Genomic DNA, 10,794 nt, shown 5'->3' with positions numbered 1-10,794 from the left:
TAAAAATTAGAAATATAGATAAGAGCAGCGCAATGGAAGGTGAAGATAACTATTTCCATGGATTTAATGAGGGAGAAAATGACAACCTCCCGCGACTCGTAAATTTAGAGAAACTAAAAGAAATGAAAATTGAGAAGCTAAGTTTAACCAAATAAAATCAATTCCTCAAAGAGTTGATAAGCTGGAGGAACTAAAGAAGGAGAATCAAAACCTAACTAAAGAAATAGTAAATTAAAAAGACAGTCAAGAGAAGTAAAGGAAGAGAATGAAGAATTGAAGAGGAGTAATAAAGAGAATAAAGAGTCCATAGCAAAAGAGGTAAGTGGTTGGAAAAAAGTACAAGAGAACAATAAAATTGAATTTAGAGGTATAATGAAACAGCAGATGAAAGAAAAAACTGAAGACACAGTTATTAAAGTGATGAGGGAGGAGAAAATAGTAAGAGAGCGTATAAAAAGAAATGTATAGTTATATTAGGGATGGAGAAGTATAATCTAAATAGGACTACAAGAATAAAGGAGGAATAGGAAAAAATAAATAATATATTAGAAGTAGTTCAAGAAGATGAACCAGAAATAGGGAAACAAATAGAAGAAATGTATACCCTCGGGAAATACAATACAGATAAGACCAGACCAATTAAGGTTAAATTCAGGTCACAAACGACAGCAGAGAATATCTTAGCAAAAACAGGGAAACTAGCAGACAGTGAGCAATATAAAAAGGTATGAATAAAAAGAGAAATGAATAAAGAGGAAAGGAGGAGAAAACAAAAAAGACTAGAAGCAAAGGAAAAAAACGAGAAAAGAACAGAGTCAGAAAAAGAGAAATTCTATTGGAGAGTAGTGAATATGAAAGTGAGGAAATGGTTCATAGCAGAGGAAAACAGAAGGGAAACGGAAAACACAGTGGAAGTAGCAGAAAATTAAAAGTTTCTTACACAAATATAGATGGCTTAATAACAGGCTTCAACGAATTGAATGATTATCTGAAGGAAAAAGAATCGGACATAATGGGAATTGTAGAGACAAACTGAAAGGTCCACTACCACCCAACAGTGTAGGACATGGAGCATATAATTATTGGATTAGAAACAGAGAGGTAAAACAAAAGGGTGGAGTTATGTTCCTGACTAAGAAATATATAAGTGTGAGGAATGTCACATATGGAAAGAATAGAGTAGAGATGATTATGATGGAAGTGGAGGACAAGAATGGGAAGAGCAGGAAGTTTGTAGTAAATTATGTGCCTCCTAAAACGGCCTCGTGGGAAGAGAGTGAACACAAAAGTATGATAGAAGACACAAGGATAACACTAAATAAGATAATGGAAGATGGAGGAATAATAGTTATAATGGGTGACTTTAATTGTAAAGAAATCTGCTGGGAAGAGATGACAGTGAAGGGTGGAGAACATACAATGACGCAATGGATTCAAGAGAATACTAGGTATAGAAATGAGGAAGAACCATCGAATCTGCACCTAATAATCACATCAGAACCTGAAATAGTGGAAAAGATTGAATATAAGACACCAATAAGTAAAAGTGACCACAAATTGGTTTAACTGGAACTAAATGAGGAAAAATACATAAAAAAATGAACAATATAGAGAGGGAAGATTGATGTATGAATTTTTTTTTTTTATTAAATAAGAGAATTCTTTCAAAAAGCAGAATGGGAAAGAATACACAAGGAGGAAACAACAGTGGAAGAGAAATGGAATATTTTGACAAAAATTTATAAAAAAGGAGTGGAAAAGTATGTCCCAAGACAAAAGTAAGAAAAAGAATATGTAAAGTGTTGGTACAACAAAAGATGTAAGGAGTTAAGAGAAAAAGAGATAAAGCTTGGATAAAATGGAAAAAAGACAAAATACCTGAAAAATTGAAAATATATACTAGTTATAGAAATGAATATGTACAAGTGTGCAGAGAAGAAAAGAGAAAATACGAAAAAGATGTCAGAAAAATTTAAAGATCAACCAAAACTGATGTTTGCTCTATATATTAATGATATGGATGAAGGAATTGAAAGTTATATGAGCTTCTTTGCGGATTATGCAATTTTTTTTTTAAAAAGTGAACACTGAAGAAGATTGTGAGTCGCTACAGAGTGATCTCAATAAAGTATGGGAATGGAGTAGGAAGTGAGAGATGGAGTTCAATATTAAGAAGTGTACTATAATGGAGTTTGGAAGAAGCAAAAAAAGAATAGATCATATAAATTGGTAGAAGAAGGAATAAAAAAAATAGAAAATGAGAAGGACCTGGGAGTCATTATTATGAATAATATGTCACCTGAGAAACATATAAACAAAATTTTTGGAGAAACTTATAATTTGATAAGAACAATCAAAGTGACATTTACATACCTGGATGATGAAATGGTGAAGAAAATACTAGTCACTTTGATAAGACCAATATTGGAATAAACAGCGACGACGTGGTCACCAAGTACAAAAAGTGTATAACAAAACTTGAAAGAATACAAAGAGCAATTACAAAATTGGCACCAACACTCTCAGAACTATCGTATGAAAAGAGACTAGCAAAGCTTGAGCTACAGACATTAGAGCAAAGAAGAGAGAGAGGAGACTTGATAACTATTTATAGAATCATGAAAGGCATAGAAACTATTGATAGAGAGGGTCTAATAAAATGGGATAAAAGAAATACAAGGAGACACCGAAAGAAAGAAAAAAAAAGACAGTTATAGAAGAGACCTGAAAAAGAACAGCTTTCCCCACAGAGTAATAGACATTTGGAACAGTTAGATGAGAAAGTGGTGTGTGCAAAAACAATACACGAATTTAAAAACAGTCGAGATAAAATGAGATATGAAGACGGGACACCACGAGCATAGCTTCCCTTCCCGTAAAATACAACTAGGTAAATACAACTGGGTAAATACACACACGCACACAAACACACACCTTGTAATGTATAGCTTAGGGTTCAAATCCCATAAGAAGAGTCGTTTAATCCAAATGTGTGTATTTACCTAGTTGTATTTACCTAGTTGTATTTTACGGGAAGGGGAGCTATGCTCGTGGGGTCCCGTCTTCATATCTCATTTTATCTAAACTATTTTTAAATTCATGTATTGATTTTGCACACACCACTTTCTCATCTAACTTGTTCCAACTGTCTATTGCTCTGTGAGGAAAGCTGTTCTTTTTAAAATCTCTTCTATAGCTGTCTTTTTTTATTTTCTTTCCGTGTCCTCTTGTATTTCTGTCATCCCATTTTATCAGATTCTCTCTATCAGTAATTTCTATGCCTTTCATGATTCTGTAAATAGCTATCAAATCTCCTCTCTCTCTTCTTTGCTCTAGTGTCTGTAGTTTAAGTTTTTGTAGTCTCTCTTCATATGATAGTTTTGAGAGTGTTGGTGCCAGTTTTGTAATTGCTCTTTGTATTCTTTCAAGTTTTTTTATACATTTTTTTGTACTTGGTGACCATATCGTTGCTGCATATTCCAATCTTGGTCTTATCAGGGTGATTAGGATTTTCCTCACCATTTCTTCATCCAGGTATGTAAATGCCACTTTGATTGTTCTTATTAAATTATAAGTTTCTCCAAAAATCTTATTTATATGTTTCTCAGGTGACATATTATTCATAACAATGACTCCCAGGTCCTTCTCATTTTCTACTTTTTTTATTCCTTCTTCTCCCAAATTATATGATCCTGTTATTCTGTTTTTGCTTTTTCCAAATTCCATTATACTACACTTTTTTGTATTGAACTCCATCTCCCACTTCCTACTCCATTCTTGTACTTTATTTAGATCTCTCTGTAGTGATTCACAATCTTCTTCAGTTTTCACTCTTTTCAGTAATTTTGCATCATCTGCAAAGAAGCTCATATAGCTTTCAATTCCTTCATCCATATCATTAATATATATAGCAAACATTATTGGGGCCAGAACTGTTCCCTGCGGGACACCGCTTATTACTTCATTCCATTTTGAGTGCTGATCTCTTATCACTACTCTCATTTTTCTTTCTTGCAAAAAGTCTTCCATCCAATTTAGCAATTTACCTTGTATTCCTCCTTCATATTCTAATTTCTTAAGCAACTTCTTATGTGGTACTTTGTCAAAAGCTTTTTTTAGGTCTAGAAATGCACAATCAGCCCATCCATCTCTTTCTTGTATTATATCTATTAGCCTTGAATAGAAACATATTAAATTGGTGACGCATGATCGTCCTTGTCTGAATCCAAATTGCCTTGGGTTTAGTACGTTGTTTTTTTCCAAGTATTTTACCCATCTACTTTTGATAATTCTTTCACATATTTTTGCTATTGTACTTGTTAGAGAGACTGGTCTATAGTTGGTAGGTTCTTCTTTATTTCCTCCTTTATATATAGGTACTATATTTGCTGTTTTCCAATCTTCTGGAACTTTTCCTTCTTTTAAGGAACTGCTTATTATGCTATGTATTTTGTCTGCCAGTTCATTCCTGCATTCTTTCAGAATCCAGTTTGCTATTTCATCTGGCCCATGCGATTTTCTGACATCAAAATTACCCAAGTGTGTCAATATTTCATTCTTTGTTACTTCTATTTCTTCCATAGGGGGGACTTTTTCCTTCCACTCAATCTCTTCAGGTTGTATATTTTCCCTTGTAAACACTGATTTAAAATGTTTGTTCATAATTTCTGCCATTTCCATTTCCTCAGTGTATTCAACTCCTCCTTGTCTTAATTTCTCTAAGTCTTGTTTGTTTTTTCAGTTTATTGTTTACAAATCTGTAGAATAGTTTTGGTTGATCTTTACACTTTTCTATAACATCTTTTTCATATTTTCTTTTTTCCTCTCTGCACTTTTGTACATATTCATTTCTATAACCAGTATATATTTTCCATTTTTCAGGTCTTCTGTCTTTTTTCCATCTGTTCCAGGCTTTGTCTCTATTGTCCTTTAACTCCCTACAACTTTTTTTGTACAAGCATTTTACATATTCTTTTTCTTGTTTTTGACTTGGGACATACTTTTCCACTCCTTTTTTGTAAATTTTTGTCAAAATATTCCATTTCTCTTCCACTGTTGTCTCTTCTTTGTATATTTCTTCCCAGTTTTCTTGTTGGAAGAATTCTCTTATTTTATCAAAGTTTGTTTTTTCATACATCATTCTTCCTTTTCTATATTGTTCATTTCTTTTCATATATTTTTCTTCATTAAGTTCCAGTTCAATCAATATGTGGTCACTTTTACCTATTGGTGTTTTATATTCAATCTTATCTACTATTCTAGGTTCAGATGTAATTATTAAGTCTAGCCTCGATGGTTCTTCTTCATTTCTATACCTAGTGTTCTCTTGTATCCATTGTGTCATTGAATGGTCAGTAATCATCTCAAGTAGAGCATTTCCCCATGAGTCATCACCACTCTTTACTGTCATTTCTTCCCAGCAGATTTCTTTGCAATTAAAGTCGCCCATCATAACTATTCTTCCTCCGTCTTCCATTATTTTAGTTAATGCTATCTTTGTGTCCTCTAACATACTTTTATGTTCACTCTCCTCCCATGAGGCTGTTTTCGGAGGCACATAATTGATCACAAATTTTCTGCTCTTCTTATCTCGGTCTTCCACTTCTATCATAATCATCTCTACTGTATTCTTTCCATATATGACACCTTTCACGTTTATATCCCTCTTAGTCAGGAACATAACTCCACCCCCTTGTTTTTTCTCTCTGTTTCTAATCCAATAATTGTATGTATCATGTCCTACACTGTTGGGTGGTAGTGGGCCTTTTAATTTTGTTTCTACAATTCCCATTATGTCCGGTTCTTTTTCTTTCAAATAATCATTCAGTTCATTCAATCCTGTTATCAATCCATCTATATTTGTGTAAGACACTCTTAGTTTTCTGCCACTTCCATTGTATTCTCTGTTTCCCTTATGTTTTTCTTTAGTATGTCGAACTGCTTTATTTTCATGTTCACTACTCTCCAATAGAATCTCTCTTTCTCTGACTCCGTTCTTTCCTCGTTTTTTGCCTTAGCTTCAATTCTTTTCTTCTTTTCTGCCTCTCTTTCCTCCTTATTCATTTCTCTTTTTATCCATACCTTTTTATATTGATCATTTGTTGCTAGTTTCCCTGTCTTGGATAGAATTTTCTCTGCTGTTGTTTGTGACCTGAATTTAATCTTAATTGGTCTGGTCTTATCTGTACTATATTTTCCGAGTCTGAATTTTTCCTCAATTTCCTTTATAATTTCTGGTTCATCTTCCTGGACTAATTTTAATAAACTGCTTACTCTTTCATTTTCCTCCTTGATTCTTGCGGTTCTATCTGGGTTATGTTTCTCTTCCATTCCTAATATAATTATACATTTCTTTTTGTCAGCTAATTCTCTTACTATATTCTCCTTCTGTCTCATCACTTTAATAACTGAGTCTTCATTATGTTCTTTCAATTGTTGTTTGACTATGTCAGTGAATGAAACCTTATTCCCTTCTTGAGTTATTCTCCAATTTTTAGCTTCTGTAGCTATTTTCTCTTTGTTTTCATTACTATTCTTCTTCAATTTCTCATTCTCCTCCTTTACATTTCCTAACTGTCTTTTTAGGTCCTCTATTTCTTCAGTTAAGTTTCTGTTAGCCTTCTCTAGTTGTTCCAACCTTTCAATTCTTTGAAAAATGGAGTCTACGTTACCTAACTTACGCTCCAAGTCCTCGATCACCTTATCAACTCTCTCCTCTAGTCTTATCAGTCGGGGGGGGGGGGGGTTGTGTCCCCCCCACCCTCTTTAAATCCCTGGAACATATTCTCGTCACTTTCTTCTGTATTGCTCCTCTCTATACTTCTAATCTTTACATTTTTATTTGCCATTTCGTCATCACTGAGCTGGTCCGGTGGTCTTTTCATGTTTACCTTACGCCCGTCTGCCTGGGCCAAGTCCACCACATCCTCATTTCCTTCCATTTCCCCAGCAATCCCTCCCCCTCTCCTCTTTCCTTACTTTCCCACTACCTCACGAGCAATTTCCCCCCCCCTGCAAATACAAAAAGGCACTTCTCTTTGCGTTGTTATCCACAATCTTCACTTTTCTTCAGAGCGCTCTTCAAGCCGTCCGTTCGCTGAAAGTGTGTGTGTGTGTGTGTGTGTGTGTGTGTGTGTGTGTGTGTGTGTGTGTGTGTGTGTGTGTGTGTGTGTGTGTGTGTGTGTGTATGTGTGTGTATTTACCTAGTTGTATTTACCTAGTTGTATTTTACGGGAAGGGGAGCTATGCTCGTGGGGTCCCGTCTTCATTTCTCATTTTATCTAAACAATTTTTAAATTCATGTATTGTTTTTGCACACACCACTTTCTCATCTAACTTGTTCCAACTGTCTATTACTCTGTGTGGAAAGCTGTTCTTTTTCAAATCTCTTCTATAGCTGTCTTTTTTTATTTTCTTTCCTTGTCCTCTTGTATTTCTGTCATCCCATTTTATCAGATTCTCTCTATCAGTAATTTCTATGCCTTTCATGATTCTGTAAATAGCTATCAAATCTCCTCTCTCTCTTCTTTGCTCTAGTGTCTGTAGTTCAAGTTTTTGTAGTCTCTCTTCATATGATAGCTTTGAGAGTGTTGGTGCCAGTTTTGTAATTGCTCTTTGTATTCTTTCAAGTTTTTTTATACATTTTTTTGTACTTGGTGACCATATTGTTGCTGCATATTCTAATCTTGGTCTTATCAGGGTGATTAGGATTTTCCTCACCATTTCTTCATCCAGGTATGTAAATGCCACTTTGATTGTTCTTATTAAATTATAAGTTTCTCCAAAAATCTTATTTATATGTTTTTCAGGTGACATATTATTCATAACAATGACTCCCAGGTCCTTCTCATTTTCTACTTTTTTTATTCCCTCTTCTCCCAAATTATATGATCCTGTTATTCTGTTTTTGCTTTTTCCAAATTCCATTATACTACACTTTTTTGTATTGAACTCCATCTCCCACTTCTTACTCCATTCCAGTACTTTATTTAGATCTCTCTGTAGTGATTCACAATCTTCTTCAGTTTTCACTCTTTTCAGTAGTTTTGCATCGTCTGCAAAGAAGCTCATATAGCTTTCAATTCCTTCATCCATATCATTAATATATATAGCAAACATTATTGGGGCCAGGACTGTTCCCTGCGGGACACCGCTTATTACTTCATTCCATTTTGAGTGCTGGTTTCTTATCACTACTCTCATTTTTCTTTCTTGCAAAAAGTCTTCCATCCAATTTAGTAATTTACCTTGTATTCCTCCTTCAGATTCTAGTTTCTTAAGCAACTTCTTATGTGGTACTTTGTCAAAAGCTTTTTTTAGGTCTAGAAATGCACAATCAGCCCATCCATCTCTTTCTTGTATTATATCTATTAGCCTTGAATAGAAACATATTAAATTGGTGACGCATGATCGTCCTTGTCTGAATCCAAATTGCCTTGGATTTAGTACGTTGTTTTTTTCCAAGTATTTTACCCATCTATTTTTGATAATTCTTTCACAAATTTTTGCTATTGTACTTGTTAGAGAGACTGGTCTATAGTTGGTAGGTTCTTCTTTATTTCCTCCTTTATATATAGGTACTATATTTGCTTTTTTCCAATCTTCTGGAACTTTTCCTTCTTTCAAGGAACTGCTTATTATGCTATGTATTTTGTCTGCCAGTTCATTCCTGCATTCTTTCAGAATCCAGTTTGCTATTTCATCTGGTCCATGTGATTTTCTGACATCAAGATTACTCAATTGTATCAATATTTCATTCTTTGATACTTCTATTTTTTCTATAGGGGGGACTTTCTCTTTCCATTCAATCTCTTCAGGTTGTATGTTCTCCCTTGTAAACACTGATTTAAAATGTTTGTTCATAATTTCCGCCATTTCCATTTCCTCAGTGTATTGAACTCCCCCTTGTCTTAATTTCTCCAAGTCCTGTTTGTTTTTCAGTTTATTGTTTACAAATCTGTAGAATAGTTTTGGTTGATCTTTACATTTTTCTATGACGTCTTTTTCATATTTTCTCTTTTCCTCACTGCACGTTTGTACATATTCATTTCTATAACTGGTATATATTTTCAATTTTTCAGGTTTTCTGTCTTTTTTCCATCTGGTCCAGGCTTTGTCTCTTTTGTCTTTTAACTCCCTACAACTTTTGTTGTACCAGCATTTTACATATTCTTTTTCTTGTTTTTGTCTTGGGACATACTTTTCCACTCCTTTTTTGTAAATTTTTTTCAAAATATTCCATTTCTTTTCCACTGATGTTTCTTCTTTGTATATTTCTTCCCAGTTTTCTTGTTGAAAGAATTCTCTTATTTTATCAAAGTTTGTTTTTTCATACATCATTCTTCCTTTTCTATATTGTTCATTTCTTTTGATATATTTTTCTTCATTAAGTTCCAGTTCAATCAATATGTGGTCACTTTTACCTATTGGTGTTTTATATTCAATCTTGTCCACTATTCTAGGTTCAGATGTAATTAATAAGTCTAGTCTCGATGGTTCTTCTTCATTTCTATACCTAGTGTTCTCCTGTATCCATTGTGTCATTGTGTGGTCAATAATCATCTCAAGTAGAGCGTTTCCCCATGAGTCATCTCCACCCTTTACTGTCATTTCTTCCCAGCAGATTTCTTTGCAATTAAAGTCGCCCATCATAACTATTCTTCCTCCATCTTCCATTATTTTATTTAATGTTATCTTTGTGTCTTCTAACATACTTTTATGTTCACTCTCCTCCCATGAGGCTGTTTTTGGAGGCACATAATTTATCACAAATTTTCTGCTCTTCTTATCTCTGTCTTCCACTTCTATCATAATCATCTCTACTGTATTCTTTCCATATATGACACCTTTCACGTTTATATCCCTCTTAGTCAGGAACATAACTCCACCCCCTTGCTTTTTCTCTCTGTTTCTAATCCAATAATTGTATGCATCATGTCCTACACTGTTGGGTGGTAGTGGGCCTTTTAATTTTGTTTCTACAATTCCCATTATGTCCGGTTCTTTTTCTTTCAAATAATCATTCAGCTCATTCAATCCTGTTATTAATCCATCTATATTTGTGTAAGACACTCTTAGTTTTCTGCCACTTCCATTGTGTTCTCTGTTTCCCTTATGTTTTTCTTTTGTATGTCGAACTTCCTTAGTTTCATGTTCATTACTCTCCAATAGAATCTCTCTTTCTCTAACTCCGTTCTGTTCTCGTTTTTTGCCTTAGCTTCCAGTCTTTTCTGCTTTTCTTCCTCTCTTTCCTCTTAATTCATTTCTCTTTTTATCCATATCTTTTTGTATTGTTCACTTGTTGCTAGTTTCCCTGTTTTGGATAAGATATTCTCTGCCGTTGTTTGTGACTTGAATTTAATCTTAATTGGTCTGGTCTTGTCTGTGCTATACTTTCCGAGTCTAAATTTCTCTTCGATTTGTTTCATAATTTCTGGTTCATCTTCCTGAACTGATTCTAGTAATTGGCTTACTTTTTCATTTTCCTCTTTGATTCTTGTGGTTCTATCTGTGTTGTGTTTCTCTTCCATTCCTAATATAATTATACATTTCTTCTTGTCTGCTAAATCTCTTACTATATTCTCCTTTTGTCTCATCACTTTAATAACTGAGTCTTCAGTATGTTCTTTCAATTGCTGTTTGACTATGTCAGTGAATGAAACCTTATTTCCTTCTTGGGTTTTCTTCCAATTTTTACTTTCTTTAGCTATCGTTTCTCTGTTTTCTTTACTATTCTTCTTCAATTCCTCATTCTCCACCTTTACATCTCTTAACTGTCTTTTTAGGTCTTCTATT

At 34.0% G+C, this 10,794-nt stretch overlaps 1 protein-coding gene across 1 annotated transcript in view; it reads left to right on the top strand.

The window, feature by feature from the left end:
• The window catches only part of LOC143033069 (ionotropic receptor 21a-like), a 52,007-nt gene that overhangs the window by 36,262 nt on the left and 4,951 nt on the right, over window positions 1-10,794 (top strand). The gene's annotated exons all lie outside the window — the stretch shown is intronic.

The sequence above is a fragment of the Oratosquilla oratoria genome, chromosome 15 (genome assembly GCF_046742065.1).
Source record: "Oratosquilla oratoria isolate Oo_2021 chromosome 15, ASM4674206v1, whole genome shotgun sequence".
NCBI lineage: Eukaryota > Metazoa > Arthropoda > Malacostraca > Stomatopoda > Squillidae > Oratosquilla > Oratosquilla oratoria.
The sequence above is the reverse complement of the archived record's forward strand: the minus strand, read 5'-3'. Positions and strand labels throughout refer to the sequence as shown.